We start from the raw sequence: 25,288 nt of genomic DNA on the forward strand, positions 1-25,288 counted from the left end.
TGTATCGATATTTGGTTTTGAAAGTATCGTTCTAAATATGTTTATGTATCGTTTACATTTTGCAATTGTATCATGTTTTTTGCTGGTATGAGAATTATAAATGATTATTTTTCATGCACAAAGGTGGGAAATTAGAACTTTTTAATCTCTGAGAATCAAAACTGTTGATCTTTTCATGGAGAATTATAAAATATGAAATATTAATGTTAACTAAATTTATGCAATAATGCCGCGAAAATAGGTATCGTGATACATATTGAATCGTGACATGGGTATCGTGATACGTAACGATTCATGAAACTTATATGTCGTGACATCCCTAATAAGGGGCTTCACGAAATGACATAAGTTACGCAGGTGTGTCTCAGGGTCTTGGGATCCTTGAAAGCTGCTGCCATAGTATTTGAATCGAGGAACCTTTGACAGCTTTGGGTTCCTTTAATTCTCATGCATAATTTTGCCATATGGCTTGTGTAGTACATCCTTCGGTGAATTAAATGTTACACTTTGGGATTTTTTAAAGTAAAGCTTTAAGTCGAGGGGCCCTTGACATATAATATGCATTGCTGAATGAAAAAACAAATAAACAAAATTATTGTCATATTTCTGATGTTGATAGTACCTAAATTCTAATAGTAACTATAAAAGCATATCATCGGGTCAGAGATGTTTTCGGACATCAAATGTTTTCCGACACAGGTACTATTAATAGAAGGAAGATGGCTTTTCTTTAAAATACAGTTGTCTTTAATAAGTTAGTGACATGTTTTACAATTGTTCATGTGACAATCGAGACAACAGCGGATGTTCTTAAGTATCCGAAAACCCATCACATGATGAACAACATCCCAAATTACCAGGATCTTGATTCAGATGATTGCTTTTCCCACATTTTTCAAATGATCACTAAACAAGCAAAGACAAGGATAATTCTGTTTGTTATATACAGTTTACAGGGGAATAATATGCACTCAACTTAACATTTTTTATATTTCAAAAGATTTTTTTATTCATAGTCTTTTAAGGCACAATTTAATTATTTTAAAAAGTAATTAATTTATGGGTGTGATCATGGGAAAATGCAAAAGCCTGTTGTCAATGAGTGATGTTTTCATCCAAGTAGATCATGGTGTCGACTGATGTTCTTCAAATAGAATTTAGATTCTTTATGATTCAGATCAGTATAAAGCCACTAAACATGTTGAAAGCTCAAAATTGGGCTAGCACTATAAAACCAGCTTAAGTCTGGGCTAGTACAAGCAGCCGCACATAAACATACACATGCATGCCCGTCGTCATATGAGCGAAATATTCTCAAGCACAACGTTAAACCCAATTTCACCTCACCCTACCTCTGGATAAGAATTGGTTGTCTGCAACCCATGCTTGTCGTAAGAGGCAACTAACAGAATCAGGTGGTCAGGCTCACTGACTTAGTTGACACATGTCAATGTCTCTCAACTGTGTAGGGGACAGTGGGGGTAGCCTAGTGGTTAAAGCGTTAAGTTAATCGTCATGCCAAAAACCGGGGTTCGATTCCCCACATGGGTACAATGTGTGAAGCTTATTTCTGGTGTTCCCCGACGAAATATTGCTGGAATATTGCTAAAAGCGTACTCACTCACTCACTCACTCACTCACTCACTCACTCAGCCCACTCAATTGTTGTTTTTTTTGGTTAAAGGGTAAATAGCCTTTACAGCATTCATGAGTTAGGGTAACATTTGAATGTACTTTACCATCCTATTTTGTAAATAAAAAATGTCTCTGAAAACAAGAGAAAAGAAAACATGACACAAAGCAGCGAATATGATCTAGTGACATTTCGTAATTGTGAAAGTCTTGACAAAGGCAGGTATACATCTGCACTGCGGAGGTCACACCACCTCGGTGAAATGCCAGGGCGTGTGGTATTGTAAACACCATCAGTTTGTTGAATACATTCTCAGTGATGACAAAAGGTTCATGACAAAGAGCTGACTTTGCCTGCTTAGTCATGTGGAGAGCTGTGTTCTTTAAAGTAAGTTAGTGAGTGAGTTTAGTTTTACGCCGCACTCAGCAATATTCCAGCTATATGGCGTCAGTGTGTATATAATCGAGTCTGGACCAGACAATCCAGTGATCAACAACATGAGCATCGATCTGCGCGATTGGGAACCGATGACGTGTCAGCCAAGTCAGCGAGTCTGACCACCCGATCCCGTTAGTCGCCTCTTACGACAAGCATGGGTTGCAGACAACCTCACTGTATTCACAGGGCCCAGTGCGCAAAGAGATCTAGCAGCATGACTATCATAAGCCGTAAAATGTTGGGATTATGATTCGCTTAGCTCTGAGCATGCTGAGACATCTTCAAGCTACGTGTGATGTTGAGGCAGATTGTGTAAGAGTTATTGCGTGGCTGTGTACATGTCTGAATTGAGACAGCAGACGTAGAAGTGGAATCATAGATATGCGAAATGGAGTTTATCACCATGATAAGGATTATTGCACTTCTTGTTATGACTTGCATTTGTTATCCTACCTGGTACCCATTCACTGCTAGGTGAACAGCAGGTAGGGTGAATATTACACTCTATATAGGCAGCAGACGTAAAAGTAGAAACACTGGCTTGTTTGACGTTAGGTAGACTGAGTATCACACTCATGCATGTTTTCACGTCTACGTCAGCTGTCTGTCTCATCTAATCTACGTCAGCTGTCTGTCTCATCTAATCTGTGTCTGCTGCATGTCTCGTCTATTCCATGTAGACGGCAGACGTAAAGATGGAAACACTGACGACCGAGTGACCTGGTGACCAGGGTAGACTGAGTATCGCACACATGTATATTTTCACCTTTACGTCTGCCGCATGTCTCGTCTATTCCATGTAGACGGCAGACGTAAAGATGGAAAAACTGACGACCGAGTGACATGCGTAACACAGGGTAGACTGAGTATCACACACATGTATATTTTCACCTTTACGTCTGCCGCATGTCTCGGCTCATCCATACAGACCGACATTTCCTGTCTGTGATAGGATGACCTCACAGAGTAATACTCTTATCTAAGCAGACGGCAACTATGCCCGGCAGATGGCATGTGTGTCTAGTGTATATGGATGTATGAGGATTTCAGTGATTCAATCTCGCGGTACCATATCACATTAATTTCGTACTTGTTGCCCTGTCTGACGATAGGTAATAATTAACAAGATAAAACGGAAGTGACCAGATCCATGTATTCTGTGTGTGAGTTGGCTATCCATGTAAATCTGTAGCATGGTATCGGAGTGGGCCTGTACAAAATACAAAATTGTTTTTCTCTCTGTCTCTGACCCACATTATATTCCTTCCACCCAGACCTTTCTGTGGCTAAAGTCCTAAATGTAGCAAATCTTGGTTTTCCTCGGGTTCTGAGTCCCCCATGTCACTTGGTCTCCTTTTAAATTTAAAATGAAAGAGGCGACTAATGGGATCGGGTGGTCAGACTTGGTTGACACATGTCATCGGTTCCCAATTGCTCAGATCGATGCTCATGCTGTTGATCACTGGATTGTCTGGTCCAGACTCGATTATTTACAGACCACTGCCATATATCTAGAATATGGCTGAGTGTGGCGTCAAACATCAAACTAACAAAACTTACTTCTCATCTCACTGCAAGTTTTGGTTGCTGAAGAATTCTAACCCAGGTTTTCACAGGTCTTTACAAAAATGGGGTTGGAGGATGGGAGTGCTCTGTTGGTGTTTTTAGCACGTTCAGGGTATTGAGTGAGTGAGTGAGTTTAGTTTTACGGCGCAGTCAGCAATATTCAGCTCACTCGCTCACTCAATTTAAAGTGGATTATTATTTTCTATATATTCAGATACTAAGTGTTAGTCTTTGTGTCCAGTGTGAGTTCATACAAGCACAAGCAGACAGCTTCACACACACGGAAACACACACGCACACACACGTGCACGCACCAGGGCTGGGACGATACACTATGTCACGATGCGATACGTATCACAATATTTTACCTGCGATACGATACGTATCATGATACATACGCCTTGAAAGAATGACACAGTTATTTAGATTTAAAATGATTTATTTGAAGGTATTTGTGTATAACAATAACACTGTTGTAATAATCAAACAAGTAACTCTATCATACTAACATATTTTTCTCTACATAAGTACTTTAACATGCTTATGATAATACAGTTTTGAAAAAAAGTTGTGTATCGGTTTGTATCGATACACCAGTTGATGATACGATAACTGTATCAAACTAAAATGTATCATGATGTATCGGTGAATCGTCCCAGCCCTAGCACGCACACACACACACACACACACACACACACACACACACACACACACACACACACACACACACACACACACACACACGCATGCACACACACTGCATGCACACAAATTCGTATCGCTGAGTAAGTGCAGGGGTGGAAATAACTTTAAAATTGCTAGTGTACTCCGGAACAGTGGCACATGTAAAATCACTTGCCCTGATAATTTTTCCACTATACCGGCCAGTTTTCTTGTTGATTTTTTAAAATAAACAACATAATTAACATTGGAAAGTCAACTGGACACCGGTACAGTGTGATATACAAATTTGCTTGCCCAACAGAAAAAACACTGGACTTGGACGTCGGGCAATGGGTTATTTCCACCCCTGAAGTGCAATAATCTTGAACAAGTCATTAAATCACATTTCCCCCACCTCTAATCATATCTCAGAGTATGTCCATGACTTCTGTCAGTGTAGAGACCAAAACCTCTACAGACTAGCATTGAGAGAACCTCAATAACTAGTCAGCAATGAATTATGAGCTAGTCCATGTTGATTCAACTCTTGACATCTTCCCGTGCGATAATAGGTCGTATTACTCTTCCCGCAAGATCTGGACTATAATCACCGTAGTGTCAACATAGGCACAATCTGTAACCATATGAAATCAACCATCATACTGAAGGGTCAGTTCAAATGGACGATAATGTCCCTCAGGTGCCTTTAATGGCTGACCAGGGTTTGTATAACACGGAGTTCCTCTCCTTCCATGGACATAATCACTTTACGATAGCTCTTCAGCGCCAGAGAAGTTCTTGTCAATTGCCATATAATCGGTGGCAGTAATTAGGCAGGAATGTTTCTGTTGGCACTGTGTTCTTGTGTTCTCTGTCTGTACTAGGGCTGGTGGGATAGCCTTGTGGCTAAAGCGTTCGCTAATCACGCCAAAGACCCGGGTTCGATTCCCCGCGTGGGTACAATGTGTGAAGCCCATTTCTGGTGTCACCAGCCGTGATATTGCTGGAATATTGATAAAAGCAGCGTAAAACCCAACTCACTCACTAACTTTGCCTGTACTGTAGATTCCTCCAGCAGTCCTGTAAACATTGTGAACGACAGATCCGAATCATATTTCTGTCTTATCCGTAGGGACCAACTATTATATTTTAGGGATTTTTTTTGTAACAAAATCTTTTGGGGTAGTTTTTGTGACTCATTTTTCTGACATTGTGAAACATTGAAAATCTCGGATGACATCTGATGGTGCAGGGTTCCCTCAAGACCTGGAATACCTGGAAACTTCACATTGCATTTTCCAGCCTTGAAAAATCATGGAATTTGATAAAATGGATGAAATCATGAAAAAATTATTGAATAATCTTGGGGTTTTTTTGTTTTACAAAACTGTATTATATATTCTATATAGGTTATATGTCAATATAGATAGTTAAAGAGTTAAAGAAAAATTGCTACACTTGATTTTTAAATTTTGTTGTGTCATCTTATCAATTAAGGTGTGAATGGACAGCTGTTAGGGGAGATTGGAAACCGTATATCAAATATTATTTTATTTCAGGCACATTAATATATGTTTACAGGTATCAAAATTCCCTAGGACATATATTGTTGTGTCAGGAAAAAAGCAATATTTGTCTGGAGAAATCATAGAAAAATATCACAAAAATGTGGGAAGTCTGTAGTGGTGATTTATTTAACATCAGAGCCAAATATTTTTTTAATGATATCATAATATTATTTCCATTGGAATATGTTGAGATACAATGATCAGGCAGAGATGAGGTGAGGTGAGGTGAGGTGAAATTACTTACCTGGCCTCCTGTATTTAACACGGGAGGGGTGCTGACTCACTGTTTAAGAAGCTGTAGCCGTCTACGGATGTACTGACTCTGCTACAGGTGAGCGTGTGTTCGAGGTGAGGTGAAATTGGGTTTTACGTCGTGCTTGAGAATATTTCACTCATATGATGGCGCATGTGTGTGTATGTGTACGTGCTGCTTGTACTAGCCCAGACTGAAGCTGGTTTTATAGTGCTAGCCCACTGAGACACCATGCCACAGTGAAGCATGAATACCCCACTCAGACACATTATACTGACTCCGAGCCGACCAGTCCTTGTTGTACCCATTAATGCCGAGCGCCAGGCAGGGACCAACAAGTACCATAATTTAACGCATTTTGGTATGACACGGTCGGGGATCGAACCCGCGACCTTCCGCTCTCCGGGCGGACGCTCTAACCACTACACCACGGAGGCGGTCACGCAGAGATGAGAATAGAAGTATCTGAATAAATGAGTTGCATTGTTGTGTGAAAGAAGGTATCATATACCTGCATGTTTATCTTGGCTAGAAAGTCCACATTTCCTAAACATGTTACATATGTTCTCATAGTACATATTTGCCATCATTAAGGTATAGACGACTTTGAAGTGTGCTAGTGGGCACCTGTTATGCTGTTATATGTGCCCTTTGGAATTTAAGTGTGCCAACACTTTGTGTGGATTCAGTGTTATAATAGGTCATGCTCATCTTTAGGTTTTTTAAAAAGATTTTGGGGAATTTTTAAAAAAAAACGAAAAAATCATGGGGAATATAGAATAAAAAGGTGTTTCAAGGATTGATTTTCAGTTCTTCTTTTTCTGAACTTTAGATGAGAATCCAATGAAAAGAATGTTTTTGAAACTGTATTTGTGTTGTCCAAACTCATTACTTTTTAGGCTATTATAATTCACTCACTCACTCACTCACTCTGGTAACTCTCTCTCTCTAATGGTAATGTGCATAATAATGTAGAGGGATAATCGTATTTCCAGCAGTTGCAATCAGTTACCATGGCAACTTGAATAAATAATAGCATGTAATCTTCCGAAAATTACAGGATATTTTGATCTCAGAGTGGTCAAATTTTCTTATCTTGTAAGGAGCCCATATCGTGGGAAAGGCAGAGTTGTTTACCAGAAAACAGGAGGAAATTGTACCTAAAAATATATCAAAATGCTTGTTTGTACAATTGTTGCTATGGAAATCATGTTAATACCAAAATCTTAACCTATTTATCATGTTTATCTGGATGGTTGGCCAATTAATTACCATCATATGGTCAATGACCTGGTCCAATTAGGCAAGGCTATGTTTAAACAATGGGGAAAGTTCTGTGGATATACAGCTTCTTTATTACAGTGTTAGCGACGATTCTGTGTAGATGCTAACACTAGTATAAAGCAAGTGTCAGCAGCTACACCAAAACATTGCTTACATTATAATAAAGAAGTTGTATATCCATAGAACTCTCCCTGTTGTTCATCACACCAACTACCGCCTCCATGGTATAGTGGTTAGAGTGTCCGCCCGGAGAGCGGAAGGTCGCGGGTTCGATCCCCGACAGCGTCATACCAAAAGATGTTAAGATATGGTACTTTTTGGTCCCTGCCTGGTGCTCGGCATTAATGGGTACAACAAGGACTGGTCGGCTCGGAGTCAGAATAATGTGTCTGAGTGGGATATTCATGCTTCACTGCGGCATGGTATCTCAGTGGGCTAGCACTATAAAACCAGCTTCAGTCGGGGCTAGTACAAGCAGTCGCACATACACATACACACGCATATCATATGAGCGAAATATTCTCAAGTACGACGTTAAACCCAATTTCACCTCACCTCATCACACCAACTTCTAAATGCCACTCAAACAAGTTCAGGTTGTGTCTGTGATGTTTTTTGGATCACAGATATAAATTAAGGTACTGGTATTGCTTGCAGATTAAGAAGAACATATTCTATTTGTACAATAGCTAAGGTCAATTGAAAAATTACTTTCCATTTTTTGTTTCATATCTTTGCGTGATGATATAGGGCAGTTTGGTAGCCTAGTGGTTAAGGCTTTCACTTTTTACAGGGAAGATCCAGGTTCTACTCCAGGTACAATGTGTGAACCCATTTCTAGTGCTCTCACCATGATATTCTGAAAACGACCAAAAAAACCCCTCACTCACTCACTCACTCTGATATTGCTGAAATATTATTAAATACAGCCTAAAACCTAGCTCACTCTCTCACTCACTCACTCACTCACTCATTTGCTTGATGATATATAATGTTAATAGCTATAGTAACCATGTAACCGATTTTTCTTGTCCAGTAAATTATATCGCCATGGTGATATGAACAAGAAATGAGGTGGCAAAATATGAAAGCCGTTACAGATTCAATGCTGTAGCTCAGGGGTTTTCATTGGTTTATTTTCTAGAACGTCGACTAGTTGTTATCCAAGATGCCTGCAGTTATTTTCAGTTTGAGTTATGATATGGAAGAATTCCATCAGAATTGGTAAAGTAATATGAATGACATTTGTATCTTGAAGATCATGGCAATTTCATTCTGTTTTCAATGTTACAGTGACAAAATTAGATGTCTAGTCCATATATTCTTTTCTTTCACGATTGAATCAAGTGACAATGTCACAATACTGGAATTAAGTTTTGAATGCTGATTCACATATACATGCAAAGTATTGCAAGAAAATGACTTATCTCTCCTGTTTTAGTACTCTGGGAAACATATCCAGATAAACGGTTGATGATATTGTTTATGTTTCGATATTAAAGATTCTGATGGTTGTCTGCAAAATGTCACAGTTTTGAATGTCCATCTATGCTGTATCATCTTTCAGAAGAGGCATTTTGATTGGTCAGTGATAGGTGTAAAACTATTTTCGGAGTGTTGTAGTGAATGAGGGTAGTTTTATGATGATTTTAGCAATATTCCTGGAAATTCATGTACAGTAAGGCTGTAATGATTCACTCGCATATTCAGTGAATCGAACCGTAGCCCTTCATGAATTCAATTCGTTATTCGTGGTCACCAGAACCGAATATTAACGAATATTTACGATTTTTTTAAGGGAGCATGTTTTACTTGAACCCTTATGTCCTTTCCAAAGTGAGATATGCAAGAATGGAACATGTACTAGCATTGCAGTAGAGCAAGTCATGTTAGTTTGCCAAGACTGCACATGGTACTGTCGATTATAACTATTACATACCAAATTTGAGTGTCATGTTATTGCTGTGACAAATCAAAACTGTCAACATGGGCATTCCATATTGTACATCAATCACTTAAAGAACCACTAAACTTTGTTTTTTGTTACTCTTTTAACCATTACATATGAAAGATTTGTGGTTAGTCTTATGCGGAACACCAAATTTATTCTTTAAAAACTTGTGGTTAATTAATACCGAGCGATTAAAAGTGGCCAAAAAGTAGCCTGCTTCCCTCTCGCACGCCAAGCGAAACCACAGACAGGTTACGTAACTCTGTCGCCAGAGCACTGCAGTGACGTCATATGAGGAACGATTTTCAGTTAGTTGTATAGAAAGTGTGTAGCACGCTCATCATTTTGATGATTTCTCGACATCAACGGCGACATGCCGAATCGTTGCTTTGTTAGCCAATTGCTCCTAGGGTCGGGCGATGGTGTCACCATGCACAGATTTCCACAGGACCCGCAGCAGTTCGTGCTAAATGGGTTATGTTTGTGAGTGCGTCGCGGCGCCAGGAAGCCTGAAACGATATCTTACTTGTGTTCAGATCGCTTCACGGAAGTTAAAGAATCAAAACTACTTACTAGTTGTAGTAAAATATGCATATGATTGATGACCATAAAGATTTTCTATGACACAACTTGTAACATAACGATTTCTTCCTCGGAAGTGAGGTTGTGGTCGAAGTAACAATAATATTGTAAGTAGTATTATATTGACACCCACCTCGCTGCCACGAGAGAAATTGTTATGTTATACGCTATGTCATGCAAAATCCTATTGGCCATCAATAAAATACATATTTTACTACCAGTAGAAAGTAGTTTTGATTTTAGTAATTCGGTGAAAACAAACCTAAATACCATTTATCCTCAGACTGGCGGATGTTCCCGACAGTATGCATTTTTAAAAAATAAAAATCTGTTAGAATTAATGAGATTATAGTTTGTTTTCATCAAGTTAGAAAATCAAGACTACTTTCTACTGTAGTTAAATATGTATTGGAATCATAACCAAACGGGTTTTGCATGACACAACTTATAACATAACGATTTCTTCCACGAAGCGCAGGTGGGGTCGAAGTCACAATACTGCTGCGCGATAAATTTCTTGCTACATTCCCATGGTTAATGTCCACTCACCAGTATGTAGATACTAGTCAATGTGAGTCTTTATATTTGGTCTTATAATCCTAATTAGTTTATTATCATACTTGTATGCATTTTGAAACTAAATAAAAAGCAGACGATCTGCTGATACTTATAGTGAATTTATAACAGAACTGTAATATCTAGACATTTTATAGTTTGCCAATGTGAATCATAATTCAGCACACACACCCTAGAGCATGTTGTCTGTCTCATTACACTTCACGGCGAAAACAATGATTCTGTTGAATGTTACGACAAATGAATAAAAACAAAATGCAAATATTAAAATTAAAACAGATTAAAGATAGGAACAATATCAGGCCATTACCTTGTTCGAGGAATGTATCCATCAATATCCACAAAACTGTTCCAAATGATGTGTCTTTTAACAGTTTAATACACGAAAAAAGTGATAAATCTTTTTCAGGTATTGGTGTATAGTCTCATTGGTCACCCAAGATAGCACACCTGGCAACTAATTGCATAATGTCCGCCTTTCTTTAAAAACAGTAATTTAGTTAGCCAATAATGGGCAATCAATCAATGTATTGCCGGTTAATCCTTTGAAAGAAGGACGTTGTTTTTATCATGAACACCGCACACCGACAGAGTGTATTCAGTATAGATTAGTAAATTTACATACATAAACACTACCTTTTGACAATTCCGCTGTGTAAGATAAAAGTAATTAATCAATCAGCGTGTTATCGGTTAATCCTTTGATCGATGTTTATAATGTTGAATATTTACTCCAGACACAAGAAATGCCAAATGGGAACCTTTGTCGGGTAATCTAAGTGTGTTACCACTAATTACACCTGTTATAAATTCATTAACTGACCATCAAGTGAATGATGACAAATAACATGTGTAGGTTTATATCACCTAACACAGGTTACAACAAGGACTATTAATTGCTGTATTGCATGTGAAAACTTATGGGCCGATACTGTTTTGAGAATACAAACAGATGTTTACATGACATGATTAAATATCGAGGTAAAAAAAACACAGAAATGGGATCAATTTAGATCAGCCATTATACAAATAGGGCCTAACGACACCAATCGATTTTGAAAAAATCGTCTATGAAAACAAGTTGTAACTCGGAAACTAGGCAAAGCAGGAGACAAAATTAAATGACAGTAGATTGTGAGAACATATAGCTTTAATTTTCCACAACAATTGTCACGATTTCAGGTTTATACAAGCCTGTAAACAAGATAATTTAACCCCTAAAATGTAGATGAATTCTGCATCGGCCCTCAAAGCTATTCCTCATATGACGTCACAGAGGCGCGCCGCTCTGATTGGCTGAAATTTCGTTCGCGGGTGAGAATTGTGCACTGTTGTCAAAAAGGTCGATTTAAGTCAATTAAAGGTCGAAATGAGTAGTTTTAATGACGGGGTTTCATTTATAACGATGCCAGTTAGTGATTTATGTATTTTTACCCCCTAGGGTTTATGTGACCTTTAACTACAATACTGTATTCGTGAATAACTATTTGTATTTGTTACCCAATATTCATGATACGTATCATATTCGCCACATAGTGTATTCGTTGCAGCCCTAATGTACAGTGACATGTATTGACAAAGTCAGCGAGCCTGACCACCTCATCCCATTAGTTTGCGGAAGACCAAATCCAGCCCGGATCTGCACGGGTTCCAAGATAGTTTAACATATGTTATATTTGGGATTACACTTTCTTAGTAAAGTACAGATTCTAGTACTTTTGTTGGGTTGAGTCCCATCTGGGATTATAACCCACACCCTCAGAGTCAGGCACCAGCACACAAAGTCAGATGCCTAGACCGCTCAGCCACCGCGGCTTCCCGCGGTAATCCCAAATATAGCATATGTTACATTTGACCACTTTCTAAAATGGCATTGTGTAATGGCAAGTTAGTTGTAAGACAGATGGAAGTTCTGTGGCAGGATTTCTGAAAGGGGTGAAACGGTATACCGCGGTATTTTGCCTTCAGTTCGGTATACCGTAATGCTATAAAAAAAAATTGAAATGTTCGGTTTTCGTATTGTCGTTTCTATCTAGTCATAAAATGACAGTTTTGTTCATTCAAAATAACAAAGATTATGATTATTTCTTTCCATGCTATTAAACAATATAAGGTTTGGCTCTTGTTGCTAATCAATATTCTGCATTACGATCATATCTCATATACCGCAGCAAAAGGGACTGAATCGAAGGCCTTGTACTGTAATACGTACTGTACCATAGTAAGAGCGTATCGTTTCACCCCTAGTTACGGTAGTGAAATGTCCAAGCTATATATTACAACTATTAAAATATATAATAGAGATAATTAATCATCAACTGAATATTGATTGATTATCGATAAACATTTCAGAAATTTTGAGCAAGACTATATTCTGTTTGAGTATGCTTGTTTATATCTGACCCAAGAGACTTCCCTTGCTATAATGGCCCTTTGTTATTATTGCTGGCCACAGGCCAGAGGGCCAGCAGTTAAACCAGCCTCTGGGGCCTGCAGTCATGAATATACTGTCATCTGACTTATTCTGCTCCATAGGGATTCTGGGTCAAGCGAGTTCACTAACATATTGAGGCATAGTGGGGTGGCCTAATGGTTAAACGTCCGCTCATCATGCTGAAGATCCAGGTTCGATGTCCCACAGGTGAAATAATTTTTCAACTCAACCTGACAGCGGGCTGGTGGCCCATAAATGTTGCCTGCCCAACTTGAAAGTTGCCTGCCCACTTTTTAATTTACATTTTGCAATAACTGACAAAACAAACACATATCATTCATAAATCAAATTTGTATTGATTAGGCAACATATTATGAGTGAGTGAGTTCATTTTTATTCCACACTCAGCAATATTCCAACTATATGGAGGCGGTCTGTAAATAATCGAGCCCTGGAAAGCAACTTATTATGAACAATAACTTAATGAACCATTAAATATTTACAACCTGTGCACTGTGTGCTTATACAACTTTGAGCTAGATATCAATGTCACAGTCAGAGTAGTCACTTTCGAGACAACAGATTCTTCAGAATCATAACAACTATCATCAGAACTGTCAGAGTCCTCTACTGTTGCCTTGAGAGCTGGATCTTGCAGTTCTGTTTCATTCTCAACATAAACAGTATCATTGTCATCTTTAGCTGTGAGAGTGGTGAGTTTTCTTTCTAGGTGTCGTGTTCTGCGAGGTTTTACTCGCAACCAATGATGGATGGCCTGAGTTGCATCGTAATCTTCCACCTCTTCAGAATTTAGTTGGACTGTCAAGAGATTTGACACTGTGGAGCTGCTCAGTTTGTTTCTGATTTCCGTTTTGATAATTTTTAGCTGAGAAAATCCACGTTCACATTCTGCTGTGGAGCCAGGTAAAGTCAACAGAAGGTCAATCATGTGCAGACAATTCTTGTGTGTCTCTCCATAGGTTTCCCACACAACATTCCAGGACAGTTCTGAAGGCTTGTGACTGAAAATAACGATATCACATTTTATAACTGAATGAAGGTTATCATTTTACTTTAGGCAGACTATATTCAAAACCTTACTAACATAAACATTTCTTCTTTACTTTCTTTAGTAATTCAACATAGCTGATGTTTATTTCCCATGTTAGTTACAAGCATCCATACTTGACAGTTCCCTTTTGAACATACCTAAACTGTAGATATGAAATGCAATGTACATCACCAAGTGTATATAAGCCTTTGCATTCATAGAGTGAGTGATAACCCTGAATGATACTTTCCACAGCATGCATCTTGTATTTGTCTATAGAGACTATAAAACACAAGTGCACTGTAATTACTGATGTCTATACAATAAGAAGAAGATAAATCATGGCCTGCAATTGTTTTCTTTACCTATTGTAGATCTTAGTTTTAGACTCATCCACTCCTGGTCAATCAGATCAAGCTCAATGTCAGTGCGGTTGGTGAGGAACTCTCTGTAGTGGTCTGTGTGATGGCTGTAAGTTTGTCTGCTCCAAACTCTTTGAAAAAGATCACATTTGCAAAAATAAATGCCATATGGAGCATTTGTTGTTTCATGATTGCAACTGACATGTTTCATGAATTGTATTATGAAATCATCATCTGTTAACATATTAATGGCGTAAAATGCCTCACATACTAGAATGCCTCTCAAAAGTTCATCCATGACATAAATACTCAATAAATTAGGAGTTTTTGCATAATATACAACACACCTGAATCAAATGTATCTGGCCATGACTTCAAATCTGCAAGGGAGGATGCAGAAAGTAGAGAATCAGTTATGTCGGAGAAACGACTTGACATGGATATGATGACTTCATTGAGCACCTTTTTCAGAGTGGGCGATGAAACAGCCTCTCAGACAGTGACTGGCCATGGAAAGTGTTCTTATTCTCTACTGCACGTAGATGAAATCCAGGTCTAAAATTAAACACAGTGCAAACTGTTAATAATGTAATATGCAAAATCAAAACATAGATGAATTTGCAATATTAAAAAATAAAACAAAAACTTTCTCAACAAAATGACTTACTTTTCTTTCATCTGTTCCAGAGTAGCAATAGTAGCCTTTAACTGTTAGTGGCACTCATGGATGGTCACATCCTTTCGTTGTAGTTCTGCTGATAGTTTGCTCAATGTGTTCAGGACGTCATGAAGGAAATGAGCATACACTATAAGTGATCTCTGTGTTAGGAGCTTGAAGAGGGACTTTGCTTTGATCTGAGCAGAACTGTCTGCACCACTGCCAGGCCCTGCTGTCTGTAACAAGATTAACATGAACACTGAAATTAGTAACATTGGAACTTGATAATTTATAGCAGTAACTCAATATTGTGCAAGATGGTTTTAAACAGGTGAGCTGCTTGTTTAGTTTTGAATTTTAGTTTTTTTCGTTTAGTCAGTGCCGAACCGGCAAAGAAAAGTTTGATATTTTATTAATATCTTTAAAAGATGCCAGAGAAGTTTGATGTTTCACAAATATCATTACTTATGTTACAGAAATATTACCTGGCCAGTATGGTGAACAAAAGCTTTATAGCCTTTCCACAACTGCTGCAGAGCTGTGACAGTATGCCCAACCCATCTGGTGCCCCAATCCTCGTAGGCATCACTGGTGCAACACCAAGTGATTCAAAAGATCCCTTTAGCATTGATCTGAATCAAAATTTTTATCATTAATAAAACACATAATAAGTTTGACAAATTCAAACAACAGTAAGCTCAACATCTAATTCTTTTATAACTGTCAAACACTGACTGTCACTGACAAGCAGAAAATTTAGAAAAAAGAACATTTGCCAAACTTATGCTCAAAGAAGCCATTATAATCTGATTGTATGATATTTTAAACAGTACTAAATTGATTGAACTCAATACTGAAGCAAAACTAAAAATAAACAAACCTTCAACCTTGAACTTGCAAGTAAGCTAATGAAATTATGAAGTTTCATGGCTGTACAATTTACTGAAATTAAACAAAATAAAATTGGTGTACAAATTATAAATTACAAAAACAATTATAAAAAGCAAAGACAATAAAATTATGTACTTCATGAAACAGAAGTTTACAAAACTAAAAAAATTACATAGTCAAATTAAAATTTATGAATAAATAAGGGTAAATTAAACCAACAATGAATGTGAAGAACTGAAGCCTTAATTCTTAACTGTCATTACAGTTTTAAAATGTGTATGCTAACTGCCAAGTCCTTCAGATTTTAATACCTTTCAGTTTGTTGGGTAAAATTAAACACCATGTTTTTAGTTATTTACAAGAGCAATTGAAACATTTAATTATAATAATCATTTTCACAAATTTGAATTACTTAAGCGGTATCTTATCTTTAATAACAAAAAGAAAGGATTGACATTAAAAGTTAACTTACCTTTGGAGATAACCTTTGTAGAAAGAGTAGAGAAGATGAAGCATTTTCATAACGTCTGCATACTGTTTTGATGTTTTGAAAGCTGCCTTGAAGCACAATTCAATCTGTGGGCCATGCAGTGAATCATGACAATGGCAGAAGAAATGTTTTTCTGAAGATGGACGATGACACCATTCTTTTTCCCAGTGTTAACAGATGCACCATCACAACCAAAGGCAATCAGCCTATTCTTGACTGGAATATCTGTGAAAGTGTTCATTGCTTTGAGCAATGCTTGATAAATGCCAAGAGAATCTGCTCTTTTGACATGGATTAACTTGACGAAAAATACAAAGATTTTTCCTCTGATAGCACATCTGAGGTAGACAATTTCATTTTCTTGTGTGCTAACATCTGTGGAGCCGTCACTCAATATTGAAAAGAAATTGGCATCTTTAATCTGTTGTTCAATTTTCAAATTCTCAGTTTCTGCAATAGCTTGTGTAAACGAAGCAGCAGATTTATCTGATGCATATGCTTTACCAGTTTCAATTCCTTTTCTGGCATCAAGTTTTCGTTGCCAAACGTAATCCATAAATGGTCTTGAATTTTTAGCTAGGGCATGACAGTTGCTAAACAGTGTATTCAGGGTTTTGAAAGCTTTTGCATTCAGTTTTCCATCGATTGCTCCGCTGGAGATTCCCGGGTCTCATTTCCTTCGCTTTGTGAAATTCCACGGCCCTAGTATGACCAAATGACAGATGATGGGTTTTTAAAGCATCGTGTTTCAAATTGAGACAACCAAGCACAAAAGGTCCACGTTTATATCTATCATAAGAGGAAGGAATCCTTGTTTGCGACAGCGGGCCGTAACACGATCTGCATACTTTACAAAACAGAGATTGTTGGTCGGTTATCAACCAGGGAAATTCACCGCTCCACTTACTCTGGTATTTACGTGTTCGTTGGGTTGTTTCATACTCCTTACTCTTTTCTTTCTTCTCAATATCCTTTTCTTCTTGTGTTTTGGTATGAAAATCTTTACAATTAGTCAAAAAACTGAATATTTTTGACTGCGACATCGTGGTCTCCCTCACGCCGCCATTTTGTAACCAATACAAACGAGTAAGTAACGCTCTCTTTGATTGGTTCTTTTTTAACCATGTGCCTACTGATATCCAATCATAGCGTAGCTTACTAAACCAGCCAGTTTTAGTGTCCTATTACTATCTTCACTGGCAGAAGAGTTGTCCATGTATACTCGTGGCTTCCATTCATCTTTCTTAAATCTAAATATGACATGACAGTTAAAATGGAATGATCGTCCTGAGTGCGAACTGAAAAATGTCAACCATAAAAAATTCCAGCCAGACCATCGGGCTGGTGGAGAGAATTTCCAGGCAGCCCGACTCAACGTTTACCGGCCACGGGCAGTCGGGCAGGCCGTTATTTCGATCACTGGCCCCGCCCCATAAGGTGGTCTCAGCTCTACGGTGTTAGCAAGTCTTGAATTAAGGCATTGAAGCTTCGATTCTTGTAGCCTTGAGTCAGTGCCCCGCCCCATAAGTTGATCTCAGCTCTACAGTGTTAGCAAGTCTTGATTTTGGTATTGCAGCTACGATTCTTGTAGCCTTGAGTCAGTACCCTGCCCCGTAAGGTGATCAGAGTGCTACGTTGAGAGCAGGTTTTGAGTTAATGTACAAGGGCTACAATCGTCGTAGCCGGAAGCCTGATCAGCCCCTAATTACCAGTCAGGACGCTGCGGCATGATAACAACTATGTATCTAGTCAGATAGTTAACTCGGATTAGAACGTCTGCTAGCCAGGCAATCAATAACCAATTACTGAAACCAACAATCAATATGGATTGGCTGGTTTTCTGAATCAATAAGCAATCAATTATTATCCCACATTCAGCATCACATTTGTCAGCCTGCCATCTTGATTTAATTTCCTTTGTGCGTGAAGTTTAATTACGATGCTGTTTTGATGTATTTGTCTCAATACGCATCATTGCATGGACAGTTTGTCGGCCATTCCAGAAAGCTAAAGAGTTGAAATGACCACCAAGGTTTTACATGACACATATTAACCTGACGTGTGCTTCTCACTATATATTAAGCATCTCTTGTTTTCCCGGAATAACCGCATTTGAGGTTTTTGTTTGCTCTCAGGTTTTGTAAGTAAGAGCTCTTCCCAGGTTTTACCTTTTGTAAGTAATACCTCTTTCCAGGTTTTACTTTTTGTAATTATTTTTTCCTAACTGTATATGAACATCAGCATTCAAATGATATATGAGTGTTTGAAATATTGAAAATATATCGTCCAAGATCAATTTCAAAGTGCAAATGTTTTCTCAAGCAGGATTAGAACCGCATCTACCAGGTTAATAAGCAGACACTCTACCTCATGGCCTCATGGTCACCGAGCCGACGAAGATGTTGGGGTTGAATTATCTATTTATAGTTACTGTCAATAAATTGATTTTACTTGCGCTTCATTTATTGTTATGTAGCTTCATTAAATGATCATTATAATTATCCATCACTGACGGTTTATATGTTAGGGAAAACACTTCCCCTCGGTTTTGGTAGAGAATGTAAAACCTTGGGAGGACTGAAATCCCTCCTCCCTCAGTTTTACATTCTCTACCAAAACCGAGGGGAAGTGTTTTCTAATTCCTGCATATTTGACTGAAATATTTTAAAATGCTCCCAAAATATTTCCATACGAGTCATAGCAGACACAAGATCATTTCAGTTTGTTGGCTGTACCAGAAGGCTAAAGAGTTAATATGATGAGCACCTAGCTGGGTTTTACAAGACACATATAATTCCTGCATATTTGACTGAAACATTTTGTAGAATGCTCCCAAATTATTTTCATACAAGTTATAGCTGACACGATATTATTTCAGCTTGTCAGCCGTACCAGAAGGCTAAAGAATTAATATAAACAGCGCTTATCTGGGTTTTGCATGATGTATAATTTGTGCATATTTGATGTAATTTTTTTGTAAATTTGTAAAATACTCCCAAAATATATTAATATGAGTCATAGCAGTGATGGCTGAATAGAAATTGCCTTTTAGGAAGTAGACAGATGAAAAATGGGTAATATTTAGGATTATCAGGGTTTTACCTTGCCTTACAAAAGCGGAGGTGTGGGGAACCCCCATCAGTAAATATTACAGGTCCTTGCTGGTATTATGAGGGTCCTGTAAAGTATACTACCTATCAAAAGATTACTTTCACTTAAAACAATCACTATATGTTATGTATATATATATATGGTTACATCGAAGATTAATTTCTCCACTAACTTGGGGGAACCAACTGCAAACCTTATGCAGATGAATTACACGAGGATCATGCATCAAATTGATGAAAAGCATGTGCAAATATTGTGCCTGTGAACAGCTGCGTTTTGGTGTAAGGTTTTGTTAAGAATTCGCCAATTTTCACTGATTTTTATCATTTATTGAACTCTTGACAATAATCTTTTCAACGTTACAAATTTGTTTTACAATACATCAGTTCATGTGTAAACAGTCCCTTTAAACATTATGGAATATTTTGCAAAATGTAGTTTAGAACAGTTGCCTGAAGTAAGTTACACTAGTGAGTGTAAACTATTGATGGGAAGTATATTTAAATGGTGTAGTGCACTATATGTTCAGATAATGACTTCAGAGCCTGGATTGAATCAGTGGTCATGTGGTACAGTGGTCATGATTGACGGAGAAATAACAGGCACTGATACTACTCTTGATGTACTGTTGGTAGGTTCTTGGTATTTTTGTGGTTCTCTCCGGACATGGTATTTTGGGTTTTATGTGTACATTCTCAACAAGTTTGCTTAGTTCACTCACATTTGGGCGTCACGTAAAATCCTGGATTACGCTTCCTCAGTGAAGTACAAATTCCAGATTACATGTTATCAGATTCCATTTTGTGGAAGCCTTGGTGGCTGAGAAGGTAAAGTCACTGAATTCAGGCGATTACTCCGAGTGTGAGTCCCAGATATGAATCGACATCCCAAAACTACTAGAATATTCAACTTTACTGATAGTGTAATCTCAATATATTATATACATATGGTTTTGTTTGTTGGAAGTGAGTGAGTGAGTTTGGCTTTACGCCTCACTCAGCAATATTCCAGCTATATGGTAGTGGTCTGTAAATAATCGAGCCTGGACCAGACAATCCAGTGATCAACATCATGAGCATTGATCTAAGCACATTGGGATGCGATGACGTGTCAACCAAGTCACCGAGCCTGACCACCCGATCCCGTTAGTCGCTTCTTACAATAAACATGGGTTACTGAAGATCAATTCTAACCCGGATCTTCAAAGGTCACAAATAAAGGGTAATCTCAAAACATACATATGTTTTTGTTTGTTTGGTAGCTGAAAGAGAAAACAATTTCAGTGATGTATCAGTCACATGTAGCAAAATGACATATGTCCATTTGTCATACTGATATAGCAAATATTGTCCTGACTATCAGTCGAATAATGCCCTGAATAGTTTAATGATGACAGATGTTACCTTGACCAACTGATAATGTTCTGGAATTGCTGGCTGCTTTCATGGTAATTTTTAAGGGTTTTTAGCTCAGGGGCACAGGTAGGCTATCGATAACTACAGCTTGTGTGTAGAATTGTTGTATCTGCCCCCTGGGGACTGCTGTAGGTGTGTTGTATCCGCTGCCATCTGATTGTGGCATCATGCTGTATCTTAATCTCTTCATCTCTTTGAGCTAGCCTAGTGGTTAAAGCAATCGCTTGTCATGTCCTGGGTCTGACTGCCCACAATGTGGACAGTGTGTTAAGCTCACTTCTGGTGTCCCTCGTCGTGATATTGCTGGAATATTGCTGAAAGTGGTGTAAAACTACTCACTCACTCACTCACTCACTCACTCACTCACTCACTCACTCACTCACTCACTCACTCACTCACTCACTCACTCACTCACTCACTCACTCACTCACTCACTCACTCACTCACTCACTCACTCACTCACTCACTCAGCTGTTATGCTTGGCCTTCTGCAATGCATGCTTTTGTAAGAGGTGATTGTGGATCATGAGGTCAGACTTATGTTGTTGTTGTATGGGGCCGGTAGTTTTAAATAATTGCAGACCCTTGTGGCCTTCAGTAAATTATCTGTCATTTTTTCTTTCAACTAGAATATTTCCCATAATTTGTTTCTTTATTCAGGAATCATACACGATCCACTCTGTTGTGACAACTCACAGTTTTACTTCCTGGTATTTCAGCGCGTTACACATAGGAATGTCAACACCAGTCTTTAACAAATAAAAACATCTCTCTGCGCCAAGGGCTTCGCTAATTGATTTTATAGAAACTGTGTGAATCTGTGTACAGTGTAGTCTATGATGATTTATTGGTTTGACTTTAATAAAATGGGCCTGCAGATTTCATTCAGGGCCTGTAGATCTTAAAGCCTGCAGGCGACAGCAGGCCCTGATGGCCAACTGGCAAATTAAAGTGTTGCAAACACTGGACAGACTCCCTGACGTGACTGGTGCATGTCATCATGTCACAATTATGTAGATAGATGGTCATGATGCCAATCACTGGATTGTCTTGTCCAGATTCTATAATCTACAGAGACCGCCTCCATGGTGTAGTGGTTAGAGCGTCCACCCGGAGTGCGGAAGGTCACGGGTTCGATCCCCGACCGCATCATACCAAAAGACGTTAAAATATGGTACTTGTTGGTCCCTGCCTGGCGCTCGGCATTAATGGGTACAACAAGGACTGGTCGGCTCGGAGTCAGTATAATGTGTCTGAGTGGGGTATTCATGCTTTACTGTGGCATGGTTTCTCAGTGAGCTAGCACTATAAAACCAGCTTCAGTCTGGGCTAGTACAAGCAGCTGCACATACACATACACACACATGCACGTCGTCATATGAGCGAAATATTCTCAAGCACGACTTTAAACCCAATTTCACCTCACCTCACCTATAATCTACAGACATCCATTAGTATGGATATTGCACAGTGTGGTATTAAACAAACAAAAACAAAAGCGAAAGACTGTCGATCACTGGATCGTCTTGTCCAGGTTCTATGGCGTACAGACCACCATATGGAAGGAATATTGACGAGTGTGACATATAACAGACAAACACAGAGAAAAGATAAAGACTATCAATCACTGGATTGTCTTGTCCAGATTCTATAATCTACAGACCGGGAAGGAATATTGACGTGTGTGACATACAACAGACAAACACAGAGAAAAGATAAAGACTATCAATCACTGGATTGTCTTGTCCAGATTCTATAATCTTCAGACCACCATATGGAAGGAATATTGACGAGTGTGAAGAACATACAAAAAAAGAAAAACACCCAGGTAAATTAGATCTTATTCAAATGTTGTAGTGTGTCTGTCACCATGGTTACCTGACTCGGATCAGTCTCGGAGAGTAATTACCTCAGTGTTCCCATGGATTATATACTGCTTGCAACAGATTCCTTTTCACCAGTAGTGTATGATGTGGTAATTAGCCAGCTGTGTCCCAATCTTCTTGTGAAAATCTGGGTTATTATTGCAATAATCGTGCAACACATCTCGAGATCCGTCAACACCATCCTTGAGATCCGTCAATTAGGTTTGGTTTGGTTGTTGTTTAATGCTGCACTCAGCAATATTCCGGTATGTGGTGGCGGTCTGTAAATCATAGAGTCTGGACCAGACAATCCAGTGATCAACAGCATGAGCTGGACACGGTATTGAAAGTGAGTGAGTGAGTCTAGTTTTAGTTTAGGTTACAGGGGTGGAAATAACCCATTGCCCGACGTCCGAGTCCAGTGTTTTTTTCTGTCGGGCAAGCAAATTTGTATATCATGCTGTACCAGTGTCCAGTGGACTTTCCAATGTTAATTATGTTGTTTATTTAAAAAATCAACAAGAAAACGGACGGTATAGCGGAAAAATTATGAGGGGAAGTGATTTTACATGTGACACTGTACCGGAGTACACTAGCAATTTTAAAGTTATTTCCACCCCTGGGTTAGAATTAACCTTCAGTAACCCATGCTTGTAAGAAGTGACTAACGGGATCGGGTGGTCAGGCTCGCTGGCTTGGTTGACACATGTCATTGTATCCCAGTTGAGCAGGTTGATGCTCATGCTGTTGATCACTGGGTTATCTGGTCCATACTCGATTACTTACAGACCGCCGCCATAAAGCTGGAATATTGCTGAGTGCGGCGTAAAACATCAAACAAACAAAACTTCTCATCTCACTGCAAGTTTTGGTTGCTGAAGAATTCTAACACTGGTGACCCGTGAAGATCCGGGGTAGAATAGGTCTTCAGCAACCCATACCTATGCTTGTCACAAGAGTCTTTTTAAAAACTGGGTTGACACATGTCATCGGTTCCCAATGGAAGATGCTCTGTTGGTGTCACTTTGTCTGGTCACGTTATTTACAGACCGTATTGAGTGATATTGTGAGTGTGGCATAAGTTCACTACTTGGTTTCACAGGTCTTTTAAAAAGCAATGGATTCAGCTTCAGGGTATTGAGTGAGTGAGTGAGTTTAGTTTTACAGCGCACTCAGCAATATTCAGCTATGTGGCGACGGTCTCAGGGTATTGAGTTCAGGCTTTATAAAATTTAAAAATGCACAGTATAATCCCTTGTGGAAATAGGATTTTCAAGAAACACTGTTGCTGTTTTATCTTGAACACACACAAACCACTGTGCATGTCACAGCTGTATTAGTGGCCTGAGAAATAAGGCCAAATAAAAAATATGTGTGTTTACGGTTTCCCGACCGACCCAATCACAAACTTCCCGACCTTAAACTTTTTTTAAAAGACGGTTTTATAATTTCGAAACATTTTGCTATTCCAACAGTATGTACTCCCCAATGTTGAGGGGCCCACCATATGTGACCTGTGCTCACTTACTCTTGTTTTTCATAAATGTTGAATTTAGAAAGTGTTGATGCTTCAGTTATTAAAATTTTAAATCAATTTTGTACACATGTACTAGGAGCCGGTCATTGATTTTGTACATGGAATGAAGGGGGGGGTGGTGGTGCTAACTGTCACTTACTTTGTACATGGCGGTCATTCACATTGTACATGCTGCTCCATAAAAATCATCATCACCCCCACCCCTTGCCATATTTTATGAAGGGTCTCAGCACCAAGTTTGAGCTTGTGGACTCGAAAGTTTCTGGCAATTAAACTGAAGGCTCGATAAAAAAGAAACAGAATAACAATCATTTCAAACAACAAATCAAACTATTTTTTTCTCATGCAGCTCAAAACTTAGTTTTTTCGCCTACTACTTTGATTTCCATTTAAAAGGTCTCTTCATTTTCACCTCCAGCTAATAAACCCATCTAAAACATGTGTGAATCTAGCAGAAATACACATTAGTCTTGAGAATGAATATTTTCCCAGTTAAATGAGTAGACCTCCAGTCTCACCCCAAGAGAGTTTGCGTAGCCAAATGTCTTTGCATGGAACAGTTTAGCCTGCAGCGTTATTGGACAAACAGCATCTCATTGTTACTGACATTCCAGTTCAGATTCAGGAATAGACAACGTAGACGAAACACTACCTCGTAATTAATTTCCGGGGAGGCGTCATTGCCTCATAATCGCAAGGGCAGATGTCAACTGCAAAAGGAATTGATCCGAAACATGAGGCCTTTAGTACATTCCAGTAGCCTCCCTGTGAGACCGTCTGGGCGAAGTGTGTGTATTATCAAATGAGGTTTAGTCGTTCATCCCGGACAGGGCCTCCAACATAATTATTTCCATCTCTAAACTTCCTGATCATTTGTCAGCTCAGCATCAATGGAAGCAGGAATATGGGAGGCGATTGGGGTGGCCATTTTGGTTGCTGAGCATCATGGGAAATGTGCAA

The 25,288-nt window shown here is 38.7% G+C and overlaps 1 protein-coding gene and 1 long non-coding RNA gene across 5 annotated transcripts in view; one reads left to right on the forward strand and one right to left on the reverse strand.

Moving 5' to 3' along the window:
- LOC124283874 (ras-related protein Rab-27A-like) overlaps positions 1-25,288 on the forward strand; it is an 85,843-nt gene that overhangs the window by 13,453 nt on the left and 47,102 nt on the right. The gene's annotated exons all lie outside the window — the stretch shown is intronic.
- LOC124283876 lies at positions 14,852-15,585 on the reverse strand. The gene is made up of 3 exons (XR_006900425.1): positions 15,505-15,585; positions 15,029-15,255; positions 14,852-14,916 (listed from the first exon to the last, which is right to left on the reverse strand). It is a non-coding gene; the product is annotated as an uncharacterized LOC124283876 (long non-coding RNA).

This window comes from Haliotis rubra, unplaced genomic scaffold (genome assembly GCF_003918875.1).
Source record: "Haliotis rubra isolate DU_JTF1 unplaced genomic scaffold, ASM391887v1 Scf324, whole genome shotgun sequence".
Lineage (NCBI taxonomy): Eukaryota > Metazoa > Mollusca > Gastropoda > Lepetellida > Haliotidae > Haliotis > Haliotis rubra.